Source organism: Motacilla alba, chromosome 3 (assembly GCF_015832195.1).
Source record: "Motacilla alba alba isolate MOTALB_02 chromosome 3, Motacilla_alba_V1.0_pri, whole genome shotgun sequence".
Classification (NCBI taxonomy): Eukaryota; Metazoa; Chordata; class Aves; order Passeriformes; family Motacillidae; genus Motacilla; species Motacilla alba.
In genome coordinates this window covers 104253132-104267182 of record NC_052018.1, presented here as the reverse complement: position 1 = coordinate 104267182, position 14051 = coordinate 104253132, and the positions used below count along the sequence as shown (strand labels likewise).

At 46.3% G+C, this 14051-nt stretch overlaps 1 protein-coding gene across 2 annotated transcripts in view; it reads right to left on the bottom strand.

The window, feature by feature from the left end:
• Positions 1-5886, bottom strand: part of SYNDIG1 (synapse differentiation inducing 1) — a 49934-nt gene extending 44048 nt beyond the window's left edge. The window contains exon 1 of one of the 2 annotated variants that reach the window (XM_038133593.1): positions 5610-5886. The gene's annotated coding sequence lies outside the window, so the exon portion shown is untranslated. Of the gene's footprint in view, positions 1-5077; positions 5273-5609 lie in introns of those variants that run through there. The other variant, XM_038133592.1, reaches the window with a different exon arrangement.
• Positions 5887-14051: the final 8165 nt, after the last annotated feature.

Here is a 14051-nt window from a genome sequence, read left to right as displayed (position 1 = left end):
CCACTTGTATTTTTCTTCTTTGATTTAGCTGGGCTTATTAAAGTAGGTTTTGTTTCAAGGGAATGCTGTATTTCAGCAGCTGGAATTCCTTTTACTCTATTAAGTAAACTACAGGGAGTTTCGTAAGGCAGTGCAACTTACTCACACTGGGAAAATTAGGAATGCATGCATTAGTGATAGCTAAATGTTTCATTGCTAACAGTGGAATTAAAAAGACCTCCATGCTATTTTAGTATTACCAATATGCAGCAAATCTGCTGTGAGATGTGATCTGTCCTCCTAAAAACCAGGAACTTGGAGAATGGTGAAATGCCCAAGGTCATGTCAAGACAGAGCTGGAAATAAAATCCAGGTCTCTTGATTGCCTGTGCAGAGATATATTTTAAAACAATTACCATCTGCATATCTGCCTGAATAATTGATTGCTTAATTCAGTATCTGAACTAAAGAATGGAGTGGGGAAGAAAGGAGGAATTACCTTGCATTGTCCTAATATATAATAATGTTATTCCTGCAACAAAGTATTTCCTTTTGAGCAGATGGAAGTATTTTGCCTGAGCTAAAATGAAATGCAAAGTTTCATTTATTTATTTTTAATTGAAAAAGCTGGCTTTTAATTCACTATGCCTCAAGTTGCCTCCAATTAAAAAAAAAAAAAGACGCATTCAAACTTTTCCAGCTATTCTCCTTCCCGACTCAAATTTTTCAGCCTTAATTCTTAGTGGGGTTCAGTCTGAACTCACAACTTTTTTTATTCACTGCAGTGAATGAAAAGATAATAAATAAGTGGCCTGACTAAGAGTATCTTGTTCTGGTGTAAATAACCCTGGCTGCTGTGGAAGGCACTGGTGTAAAAACACCTTGACACCTGTACCACTTCTGGCAATTACTCCGCAGAGTGAAAGCAGTCAGAAAGCCTGGCTGTGTTTTTCCTGCTGTGTTTTCAAGAGGCTCCCCAATCCTGCAGAGCAGGAGCACCATATTCAAACTCCCCATTTCAAACTGGGGAGATTGAGCCACGAGGAGCAATTCTTACTTTAAGAGCTTCCAAAAGAGAAGTTGGAAGCCTCTCCCGTGAACACCAACATCACAGCATCCCCCGGCCCTCTTGGCTTTCCTGCTGGCTGAATCCTGTGCCTCCCCTCGGACACAAAGTCCCCATTTAACTGTGTTTGTGACACAGACAGGAACACCCAAATGTGGATCCAGGACTGGCCCTGCTAACTCACTCCAGCCTCATTCCTGATGGGCAGCCAAGCCCCCAGAGAGCCCAGTTCTTGCACACACCCTGCTCATCCGGCTCTGCTTGCTTTCCCACACTGCACGCAGGGAGTAAAGCAGGACAAGACACTGCCTCACACTGGCTCCATGTGTAAACCCCCAGTGCTGAGCTCCAGGCCTGAGGTATTCCTGAAGCACAGATGGAAAATAAAGAGCTGACAGAACAGGGAGACAGTGTGCTGGTGCAGACTTAGTGCAAAATGGAAGTTTCTGTCCCTCCTGCCCAAAGCAAAGCACCCCAGGGCTGTAAGTCACTTTGCTAGAAAAACACTGTAAAATTACTAGAGTCAGTTCATCTGGGCAAGGATGATTAGAGTAAACAGATGCTTCTGGGGCCATAAAATCAGCTGTGCTCCATAAGACAGAAAAATTGCAGAGCCAGGACTATACCATGGGACAAAAGCCTTACAGAGTAAGTGATTTAGCCACGGCAAGAGTGGTAGCTGCAGGCAGACAGAGCAGGCAGGGGAAAATGAAGCCGCAGCATCAGTGGGCCATAGTTTGACCTTTACAGACCTTTATTAACCCTACACTCACCCCTCCCTGCAGAAACAAAAATGGAAATGAGTAATACTGATGCCTATTAGAGTCAGGGCATTGTCTGAACATGAAGAAAAGTCCTGTCCTCTCTGTTCTCTGAGAGGAGAAGGGATATAGGACCTCAGGGACTTCCGTATGGGAGGCACAGGCTTTGGGCTGGCAGCATCTCCACATCACAACCTTGCCTCCATGATCTTGTGAGCCACATGCAGCTGAAAGAGAGGAAATTGTTCTGTTGCAAAGAGCACAAGGATAGGAGCTGGAAGCTGGGTGGGTGACGTGGGGACACCACCCACTGGGAGAGGACTGGATAAGTCATTGCATATAGGGGGCAGCTGCTGTGGGAGATGTCCTGAAGCAGCACACTGAGCACAGCTGTCCTGCAGCACCTGACACCAGGCTGGATGCCTTTCCTAGGTCCTTACTCTAGAAGCTGAACTGTTTGATTATGCCCCATCCCTGGAAGTTTCCTGGTTGGATGGCCCCTGAGCAACCTGAGCTAGTGGAATGTATCCCTGTCCATGGCAGGGGGTTTGGAACCACATGATCTTAATATCCCTTGCGACCCAAACCATTTTATGATTCTGTCCTTTAGCAAACACCATTTTAGAGTTCTTGGTTCTCCCTGGGGATTTTTAAGGTATCTGAGTAGTCAATCAAAGCACAAAAACCCCACCAAAATTCAGCCAGAATTATGCCAACTTGGTGTGAACAGTCAGTTCATTCTTCTCGTGCCTCTGTGAAGCCTCAAAGTGTAAGGACAGAAATGCAGCATGGGTTTGGAGAGTTATTGGTAAATGAGGGAACTCTGCACAATCAGGTTTTATAGGCACACACATACAAATACACATCCATAGGGATGCCAGGTATAAAACTGGCACTGCTAAAGGCATGCATGGACTCACACCACTCATGCACTGCACCACTGCTTCAAAATGCAGTCTTTGCTTGTGCAGTGAAAACAACCCGTTTGTCACTCTTCTGATTTTACAGCAGCAAATTGAAATCACAGAATCTTTTGATTCTTAGATGTTACAGGTTAGACCAGCTCCATGTGAATCCTCAGGGTCACAGGCATCTACATCTGAAGAGGAACATTTTGCTGTGACCCTGTTACTCAAAGTACTTTCCAGCTTTCTTGCCAGAGAAAGGATACTCAGAAATAACTGAGATGATAGCTGGAGGATGTGTATTGAGACACTTGCACTCAGCCACTCTTCATGTTTGTCAAAGCAAAGCCAATGAACACGCAGAGTATTTTTCTCCTGGGCGCACCTCTGCAGTTATTTTCCAATTTTTTTCCCCAATTGCACAGCACGAACCATAACCTGTAAAAATTCGAGTCTCCAAAGTGAAGATGACAAAATTTGGACTCTTAATAACCACATATGTCATCTGCAATCTTAATAGCTACATGGACAGTATTAAATAACTCTACTGGAAACATTTTACAGCTGTCGGCAGATATGAATTTGCTGTAGAGAGAAAAACAAAGGCAAAAAAAAACCCTTATCCAAACACATTGCACATTTTCTCTAATACTGCCCTCAGAAGAAAAAGCATTTTAAACCCTGAGAGCATCCTTCCTCAAGTTGAATGTGTGTGGTGGTGCCTGTGTACACCAGTACTGCATTACATCTGCATTTGTATAAGGAAGAGCCCTCCTCTGTGTGTGAGATTTATTCCAGAGTGTGAGGCACCAGTGGTGTGAGACATCTGCCTGCCCAGCTAATGAGAGGAGACTTCATTTAATTCCTACAAATGATTTTATCCTACACACACCCTGGCATGATCTGTAGTTACCAAAACTGCCAATAAAATGTCACCTTGTCCAGTAAAATCAGTCTTTGTCTTAGGAGCAAGATAATTTGAAATTAATACAGACCATCAACTTGCAGCTACTTTAAAGATGACAGTTAATTAACTATAATTAAAACTAAGTCATTTAAATACACGAATGTAGGAAAGTGTAGTCTCTGTTCTGAGTGCTTTTTAGAATACACAACTATCCCCCTCAATCTGCCAGTTAATGCATCATCTTGAGTTTAAGACCATCAAAGCATCTTTTAATTGTTGCTAATGCTCTGTTTACACCAGATTAATATCTAATTAATTGTAATTTGAATATTTAATCTATCTGGAAAATTTAGGGGTTTTTTGTTTGTTTTGTTGTTGGTTTTTTGTTTTTTTTTTCTCTATCAGAGGCTACAGCTTCCCTCCAGTGATTTTGAAGGCACAGTTCAACAGATTGCTCTCTGGAGCAACTCCTGCCACTCCTGCTCCAGGTTCTTTCCCGGGTGTGGGGGGGTTGTACCCCACCACCACGGCCAGTCCCACACAGACCCTTGCACCTCTCCCCCTGCAGCACGCTCCTGGCTGGGGAGCACTACTGATCCTGCTCCAGGAAGGCTTATACTCCTGGAGTGTCAATTCCAGAAAGGTCTCAGTGCATTGCCAGCCTCTTCCTACTGAAGAACTGACCCCTTTGCGGGATGCTTTAGTGATACCCAGGTACCCCATCCAGAAGGACGTGGCAGGTACGGGGGGGACTTCCCCAATGTCACCCCACGACAGCAGGGACCACTGCTGCCTCCGTGCCTCAACCATCCCTTTCCCCAACTTAGCCGTCACTGCTCTCAAACTAGAGGATGGGAAGGAAAAGAAATTCATTCCGGCGCCTCTCCGGAGCAGGATAGCGAGGGGAACGGGCAGCTGCGGCTGCCAGGAGCTCAGCATCTCCGCTGCCTGCCCCCGGCTGGGTCTCTACCCCCACAGACCCCTGCAAAACCCCTCTCCCCCTTCCCTGGGCTGGCAGGGCGGACGGGAGCTGGGAAGAAAAGCTGCCACAGAGCGCTGGATGGGATTCCTCACGGGGAAGAGGAGGGAAGGGATAAGGAGAACCCCGCGCGCACTTTCCCTTCCAATATTCCCGATTTCGCCGCGCACTGAAAAAGCTTCTTCTCCCCCCAGACCCCGCCGGGCAAGACGGGGCATGGTAATTTGGGCTTTCCGCAGGGCATCGGGGAAGCACCTCTGCGGGCGGCCCCGCTCAGCCCCCGCGCTTCCCTGCGCTCCCCCCGGAGTCCCTCGGCCGCGGCGGCTGCGGGAGCCGCGGTGCCCCCGCCTCCGCTCCGCGCTCCGGGGGATGCTCCGGAGGATGCTCCGGAGGATGCTCCGGTGGATGCGGCGGAGCGGGCATTTGGTGCATCGCTGCCCGGAGGGGATGGGACGGGGTGGGCTGGGGGGGGTCACTCACCTCCCTGCAAGGTGACCCGCGGCGCGGTGCTGCCGCTGGCGCGGCCGGAGGGGCGGCTCAGCGCCCAGGCGCTCCGCCCGGCAGCATCCCCGCGGCGGGGGCGGCGGCGGGGACCGGGCCCGGGGGCTGCACAGCGCCAGCGGAGAAGGGGCTGCGCCGCCTGCACCGCCTCGGCGGCACTGTGGGCTCGGCAGGAGGAGGAGGAAAAGGAGGAGGGAGGGAGGGGGAGAGAGAGAGAGAGAGAGAGAGAGAGAGGCAGGCGGAGGGAGAGAGGCAGGAGAAGGAGCCCTGCGCGGCAGCGCGGCCAACTTTCCTGCAGCGCAGCAGGAACAGCCTCCCATCCCTCGGTGTGTAACCCCCGCCCCGGGTGAGTATGGCAAAACCCTCCCTCCTCTGACCCCCCCCTCTCCTCCTTCTCCTCCTCCTCTCCAGGCCTTCTTCCCAGCCAGGTCTCCTCTGTTCCCCGCACACCAGGGCTCAGCGAACCCTGGCGGGCACCGCTGCCCTCGCCCCAGCCCGGCTGCCCCCGCACCTTGTCCTGCCGCGGAGGGAAGCCGACACCTCTCCCCCAGCCACCAGGGCACTGCCAGCACCCCGGGACAGCTCCCCAGGACCATGGGGAAGCTCCAGCAGGTCTGCAGAACTTCAAATGTTTGTGTTTTATTTTTTAGCGTAATGACGAGCGCACTGGGCTGCATCCCACGGCATTGAGGGGTGTTCCCCGCTTTCCTAACAATCCTGCGTAACAGGGCTAAGCCGTGCTCATTCACTCCTCTTTCCATTCCCAACAGGCTTGGCTAGCCAAGTCATTTGCCTAAAAGCTTCTCTGTCACCACTTCTTTCTAGATGCTTCAACATCCACGGCTCAAAATGCTGCTGGGAAATCACATGTTCCGTTTAGATCACTGCTTCCCTTTGCCTCTACAGGGAGAGAGACACGAGGATGGAAAGCCCTGGTGCATTTTTGTTGCCTCCACCTCTCTGGGTTGCAGCTTTTGCCTCTCACTGCTTGCTCATAATTTGTTATTCATAGTCCCAAAAGCAGGCATGCCAAATCTTTGCTGAAGGAGAATGTTCAAAGTTCAAAATTCAAAACACACGTTAACTAACTTGATCCCATCTTAGGGTTTTTCTCCAGCCCTGTTTTCTGCTCTTCAACAAAATTTTATTGGTGTTCCAAACTCACTTTGTGTTTAGTATATGCTAGTGGTATTCACAGAAGATTTTTCTCTCCTTCTTAATGTCTGGTTCCTTGTTCATTCCTGAGCTGATCTGGACTGCAGGGAGGTTTTGGATCTTAGAGAAAACAGTTTCTTCCTTAATGTAATAGGCACTGGGAGACAATTCATACATAATCAACAGAAAGAAATAGCCCCAAATTATGATCACCCCGATTCTCCAGAGTGTTTTTCACCTTTACTTTCGTGTGAATAGAAGTCTCTAAATCACCATCATTATGCCTTTACCAAGTAACACTTTTAGGCCTTTCCATCCTGCTTGAACAGGCACATAACTTTAAGGGGGGTTGGCTTGCAGCCAAAGGTATTTCAGCTCCTACAGTGCAAATTCATCAGTCATCACTGCTACTGATTGGAGATACTAGCTGGTTTGGATGGATGCTGAATTCCTGCTGAAATTCATTTTTTAGTGACCAAATATATTTGTGAAATAGAGGGAAAACCAAACAGATTTGTTGGGATTTTTTTTTTAATTTCATTTATGCAGAATGGACTCGGGAAGGGATTTCTGAATCAAGTAAAATTTTCTTGCTTTCAGGCAGTTTGTTTCCTTCTGACACTTCCAAAATATGGCTTTTTCCCCATAATGTTATCAAAGTGAGATTCAGTGACATCAGGGAACTAATAATTTCCTCTAACACTGTTCCTCTGCATTTGCCATTCTCCCTGAACCAAACTAAGCACATTCTTCCTTCAGTCTGGGAAGACCATGGGACTTTGTGTCCATGAGGCAATCTGGTCTCATTTGATTTACCTTAATTTTTCAGCTGAACCAAGAAAATCTAAGTAGAGGAGCAATCACAATCCAACAATGACAGGGGTTGCAACCATTGCTACACACCAGGGCATACTTCTCCCTTTTTTTCAGTCAGCCTCTTCTCTTGCCCAAAACCATCAAAGAATTTACCAATACATTAATTAACCCATAATTAACTAGTGTTAATGATGCCACTTTCCTATGGCACTACATTTGCCATAAATTGTCCTGTACCTTTTGCTTGAAGGCTGATGACTGTGCCTGATTTGCTTTTGATATTTGCAGCTCACTGCTACCCTGATGATTTTTGGAGAATGTTCTTCAGACAGCAACAGAAAGGGGCTTGTGGTGGGGCAGGTGAACTGCAGCAGACTCGTTTGTGATTTGGTGGTTTCCCTTCAGGTGCAGCAGCATCACTGAGAGTCCTCCTCAATACCAGGTCGTGCAATGCATCCTTAGTGCATTGTGCCAGCACATTTCACAGCTTCTCGTGGCAAGAACTTGGGGGGTTCATGTGTCTAGCCGTGGTAGTTAACCCTTTCTTTTTGTTTCTAAAGGTGCTTTCCCCCACAGCTGGTGGAGATGCACCTCAGCAGGAAAGCTTCTGTGCAGACAGAAGCACAAAGTGCTGCACTGACAGGGATCAACACAAAGAGATATTTGAAAGGGGCAAAGGTGGGGAGAAAGAAACTCCACCTCCCTGGGTCTGATGGCAGGGCAGCTCATGATGGCTTGTGAGCCTCCATGGTCCCTCAGTTTCTGTCTGTTAGGAGCTAGGGATTTGGGAGCCATCAAGGCAGGATGTCAAAAAGGAAATGCCACCTGGAAGCAGAAATGACCAGAGATGTACCAACAGCTTTTCTTAGAAAATGGGGGTTTGTAGGAGTCAAGGAAGGGATGAGACTTTGCAGGCATATATCACTATAGCTTCAGGGAAATCATTTCACCACGAGTCACTCTGAGCAGGGCTGTCACAGGGCTAGGGCTGACCCAACAATTGGCCACTGCCTTCAGTGGAAGCTCCCTAAGGAACAGCACCTGGCTGGGGAGTCACACAGTCCTGATCTTGGGTCCCCTGGGTGCTCTGCACCACAGTCTGGGAGAGTCCTTGGAGACAGAGCTGCTCTGAAAGCCCCAGGGCCAAACCAGGTGGGAACCAGCACAGCGTGAGAGCAGGAGAGAGCCTGGTCTGGGAGCCACACATCCAGTGCTGCAGGAACAGAGCTTCGTGGTAGCCAGCGTTGCAGGATTTCAGGAGAATCCTTAACTGCTGCATCCACTGATGTGCTAAAATGCTGGTGGGAGAGTCATGCTTCTCTGTGGTCCTCAGCTGTCCAAAGCCAGAATCTGGGATGATATGATGCATGCTCGGGACAGCATGAGTAAGAAAGAGGAAGGGCAGAGCCTTGCAAGTGCCTTGGTGGTCTGTAGGAAGAGCAGCAGCACCACCTATCACCGGAGAGGGAAGGAGAGGACAGACCAGGTGCTGCTCCTCCTGCCTGTTCTCAGTACAAGACCGGAGCCCAGATTTTCCAGATCACCACAGAGAAACTTCCTTTTCTAGCAGAAGAACCCAGCTTAAATCTTTTCGCTGCACTCCCTCTGCTAAATCTTCTTGTGGTGCACAGCTAGCAGAAGGAGATGGAGGGAATTGAAAGGTGAAGGTTTTGGAGAAGGGCTGAGAGCTGGAATTTGCAGCAGTAATGAACCCCGAATAAAAATAATAACTTTCAGGTCTACAATACCCAAAGAATTGCTCATCACTCAGAAGGCACAACTAGGCCCTAGGGCTCTGTGCTCCAAGTTGTGCAGGGCTTTTGTCTCGTGGGTTCTGTCAATCAAAAATCCTGGCACCAGAATTATTGGTATGGTCTCAACCATATGTAGCTTGATTATAATTCAGAGTGATGGAACAGAGCAATCAGGAAGTAGCCCAAAATCTGTAATTTCTTCTTGCCAAAGGCAAAAAGAATCTTTCCATGTATTTGGATCCAACCCCAAAGGCATAGCCAGGAGTGCTTTTAACTTTCTGAGAAAGAAAAATTGGTTAGCTGGAATGGCTGAGCTGTGTGGGTGCTGAGGTTCATGTTGATTTGTTTGCTGGTAGTTCTGAAACCAGAATAAAAATGAGAGTTTGGATTAAGCCAAGCTGAGCACGTTTTTTCTCAATCTGTATTCACAGCAAATCGACAAGCAAAAGATACAATTTTTTGGCTGAATGAATGATGTAGCTTAGCTCAAGATCAAATGTTTCATTGCTTTGAACTCTTCTTTATAAAGTGGATATGCATACTTACTTGCAACAGAGAAAAAATCTAAACACAATCACTGTCTGCCTAATTAAACCAGAAGTGGCTGCTAGATATCATCTGCCAGGAGGATGAAGGAGGTCTTTGCATCTGGTGCTAAATTAATTTGGAGGGACCTGTTAGGAAAAGTGGGGCAGCACTAACCTTTCAAATATTCCAGTCTCTAGGAAGGGCTGTCTGTATCTCCTCTGCCTTAGACAAGTTGCTTGAATTCAGCCAAAGCAGCCCAGTTTCTCATTTGTCCAGGAGCTGAGAGACTCAGAGGCTCAGAAAAAAAACCTGCACTGCCTTTCTTTTGCCATCTGTGCCTTGCCTCACTGCACAGAGCTCTCGTGTTTGAACTTTTTGGGATTCTTCCAGGAAGCCTTACAGCAAGTTCTGGCACCAATGCTTTCCTGTCCAAAAGGTGGCTCTTTGACCAGTGTGGGCACCTCCAAGGGAGAGGGAACTGTGTCATTTTTGTGCTGCCTTGCACTGGCCTTTGGAGGTAGAGAGGAAAGGCACAGGTTAGTGCTAATTGAGATGTGGCCATCTGTCAGACAGAAAACGTGCCAAGGCCACCTTGTGACTTTTTTATAAAGGAAGGAACGAGCCACTGGTGAAATATTTAGGTGCTGCAGACATCAAACTGAGTCAGCCAAATATCTGAGATGATGAAGTGTGACGGTGTTTTTGGGTCCCAGGACGAGAGAAGAGATGAGAACCTTGACTCCATGTTTCAGAAGGCTGATTTATTATTTTATGATATATATTATGTTAAAAATGCTATACTAAAACTATACTAAAAGAATAGAAGAAAGGGTTTCATCAGAAGGCTAGAAAGGAATGAATAGTAAAAACTTGTGGCTGCTCCGAGCCTCGACACAGCTGGACCATGATTGGTCATCAAGTAAAAACAATTCACATGAAAACAATCAAAGATGCACCTGTTGGTAAACCATCTCCAGACCACATTCCACAGCAGCAGATAGTTATTGTTTACGTTTCTTTTCTGAGGCTTCTCAGCTTCTCAGGAGAAAAAATCCTGGCAAGGGGATTTTCATAAAATATCACAGTGACAATAAAGTTCCTCTTGGATGTGATTAAGGACCTCCTGAGTTATCTAGCATCTCACCTTAAATGCCTCTTCATCCACAGTGAAACTGCTTTGTTGAAATCAGACACTTTTTTGGAGCTGAGTGCCATGAAATTTGACCCATTATGGATTGCTCAGGCACCAAGTATGTAGGAACCTGTGTATAAACATGGTAAGAGACAATACTTTCCCCAAAAATCTGATACTTTTTGTAGCCAGGACAATAAAAGCAGGGGTTGGAGGCATCTAGTCCTGTAGGGGATCTCAGACCTGGATTTATATCTGGGCATGCTGATGGGTTGAATTAATTGCTTATGGATAAAGTTAAATTAATGGATTTCAGCTTGTCACATTGAGTTGGTTCACCCCCTTAAAGAAAAATTATTGGGCATGTGGAGAAGCCCTGGATCACCCAGGCAGTGCCAAGGGACTCAGCACAAGTCATCTGTGGGAGATGCAACACCCTGGGCCAGCAGCTGGAAGCAGGAGGACGCTGAGCTGAGTCTTCTGCATGTGATTCCCACCTTGGCAAATATGATTTAAGGAGAATGCCAGGCTCTTTCCTTGCTGCCTGCGGTGTACACAGTGTGAGTGAAGCCCCACAGCTTAGAAGCCTCAACAGCAGCAGTGCACAAAGGACATGATGGGTTCCAAATTCTCCATCATCCTTCAGATTTAAACTAGACAGTGCCTGTCCTGTAACATTAGGAAAATGCTTTGGTGTTGGCAAAACCAGAAGAAAATTCCCTTTTCTTTCTGCACTAACAGGCTGCAAAAATAAAGAGGAGTTCAGATTTCCACTTCCAGTCTCCTGCTGCATCTCTCCCAGTAAGGACACATTCCCACTGCTCCTCAGGATGCCTGACAAGAGTCTGCAGACCTGTTAAGGCATAGAGGCAGTTTCAGGGCCTGGCCTCAGCGTTGTCTACCTGGACAGACCATGGAAAACTGCTGGGCACAGCAAGAGAGGGTCCTGAACCTGAGAGAGAACAAGAGTGAGAAGATGAGGAAAGTTACAGATAGCTACAAGAGAACCAGTCAGATTTCCCAGGTGGGGAGGGGAAAGATATGATATGAAAACATGTGGAAGGGCAAAGGTGAGGAGTCAGGCCAGAAGAACAGGAGATCATGGCTTGTAAGCAGTGTAGCTGAGGAGAAATGGCTTGAACACTCTTCAGCGGCCCCACAACATTTCACTAGATCCACTAAAAGAATGAATCCATCTGGCTGAAAAATACCTAGCTGCCAGGAATGCTCATTGAACTAACTGATTGAATTGCAGAGGGGAACATAAATTTATTTTTCTTATTAATTTCCCTGTGCTTACCTGTCTTTTATATATGATGAGTGGTTTTTTGTTTTTTTTCACATGGAGTAACTTCTTAAGAGAGAGGACTGGTTTTTCCCAAAGCAAATGTCCTGACAAATACCCTGGAGGTACTCTGGAGATTCTCTGCATGTCCTGTGTGATGCAGAAAGCCTAGGAGCTTGTGTTCCTAGTACCTTAACTCCCAGGATGGCATACTGCTCTGACCATGAAGATGTTTTGAGGCAGGCATGCTCCTCTTGTCCTAACCTAGCCATAACTTCCAGGCTCAGAGCACCAGGGCATGGGTTGAGATGAGTACAGGAAAGTTCCTCAGCAAGTCTGGAGCCTCCAAGACCCTTATAATTCTAGGGAAGAAAAAAAATTTAAAAACATGATCTTTAATAGAAGGCAGCTTTTTGTCACTTGTCCTTCATGGGAAGAGGTCTGGATCCCAAACTCCTTTTCCTTTTCACCTTACTCATCAGTCCCAAAAATTCAGATCTCTTTTTCCCTACAACAAAGGGATCACCTACAGCTTGTGGTTCTCTGCTGGTCTCTTTGTATATTACAATATATATTTGCATATATAGCAGAATTTTGAGATGTCTTCTCAGGAAAGAGATCTGTAGTAGAAAAGGAAAACATTTTCCATGTAGAGACAATACTAAAGGTGGACAGGGACACGTCAGGGCTCTGGTGTTCAAGAAAAATCTCCCAATTGAAATCAGTCAAGGGTTGTGCTTCCAAATTAATTGCATGCTTCTGTCCTTAGTATCTGGGCATGGAATCAAAACTGATGAGCCAACAAAGCAGCACTGAGCTGCTCCTGAGAGCAGTCACCATCAATAACGAGAAATACTAGGAGAAATACTCTTTGAAATTCAAATCACAAGGGGCATCATTTAAAAGGGAACGCAGGGGGAGCAGAAATACCATGCACCATACATTAATTGTCATGCATGTGACAAAATCTTCAGTGTTGCTGTTACTTAGCACCATAAAATTCATTCCCAGATTATTAATACCATAGCAGGGATGAAGTAATTAAACTGGCAGCCCATTTCCTCCAAACTGGAGGCCAGGCCTTCAGCTGGTGTAAATCAGGGCAGCCACACTGCAGCAACTTGGTTTTACAACCAGTCGGGAGCCATTTATTCTACAGAGGGAGAGCTGGAAAAGAACTCGAACCCTTCATCACTCCATGTTGTCCCTTGTGCCCCAGAGGGAGGGTAAGCAAGCAGGGCTAAAGTCACTGCTCACCTGGACCTGCTCCCAGAGCACACTGCAAACAATCTGGAAACGGCTCCCAGTGGATTTAACAAATTACATTTGGAAGGTTAAATATTTAATAACATGCTAGTGGTTTCTTCCAAATTGGCACACGCTGTGTCCTATTCCTTTTATACCCAAACCTACCAGAAATTCTCACAGATCTGTTACGGCAGAAATGCTGTATTATGTGGGCAGGAAAAAAGCTGGTTTAGAGTTCATCACCCTTCCTGCCCTTTCAAGCCCTCTAGCTTTCTGCCTGACTACCTGGTCACATTTGGAGACATTCTCTCAGTGTGACCCAAGTTCTTAATGTCCTGTGACATCCAAACTGCCAGAGGTACCAGACATACATCATCTTATTGTATGGTTGCACAAAATGTGTACATGTTCAACAGCCACCTTTTCCAGATTAACTTCTTTGTTGTTTTTGGGGTTTTTTTCTTTCTTTCTTTTTTTCCCCCCTTCATTTCTAGGGTAAAGTTTCATACTCTTCTTTAGTCAAGGCTGAGTTTTACAGGCACCATCTGGCCCTGAAGTTTTCCATTAAAATTACTTTTCAGCAGAAATTCTTTGAGGTTTTGGGGGATTTTGTGATTTTGTTCTTTCTTTCTTTTCAGGAGGTGTTTGTTCTCATCGAGAACTTTGGTGGTTTCCAAAATGAAAATTTAACTTTTCCCAAAAATGTTTAGGTGTTGCAACTCCTCATTTTTTTAATTTATAGAAAACTGCAGTGTTTAAGGATGTGTTTTGTTTTGGGGCATATTTTTGGAAGAAATATCACGACCTCTGATTAAGAACCTCTCCATATTTCACAGCTCTTTTCACATTCCACGGGGGGCTATCCAATTAAAGATACTTTGGATGAATAACCCAATACTTTTGAAGTCCAAATATCTGTATTTTTGGTGCTAGATCATTGCCAATATTTTTCTTCTTCTTTCTTCTTCTACTGACAAAATAGTTGCGTCTTGGAAATTTTTCTTTGCTTGATTAGTACAGATTCTCTCTTTCACA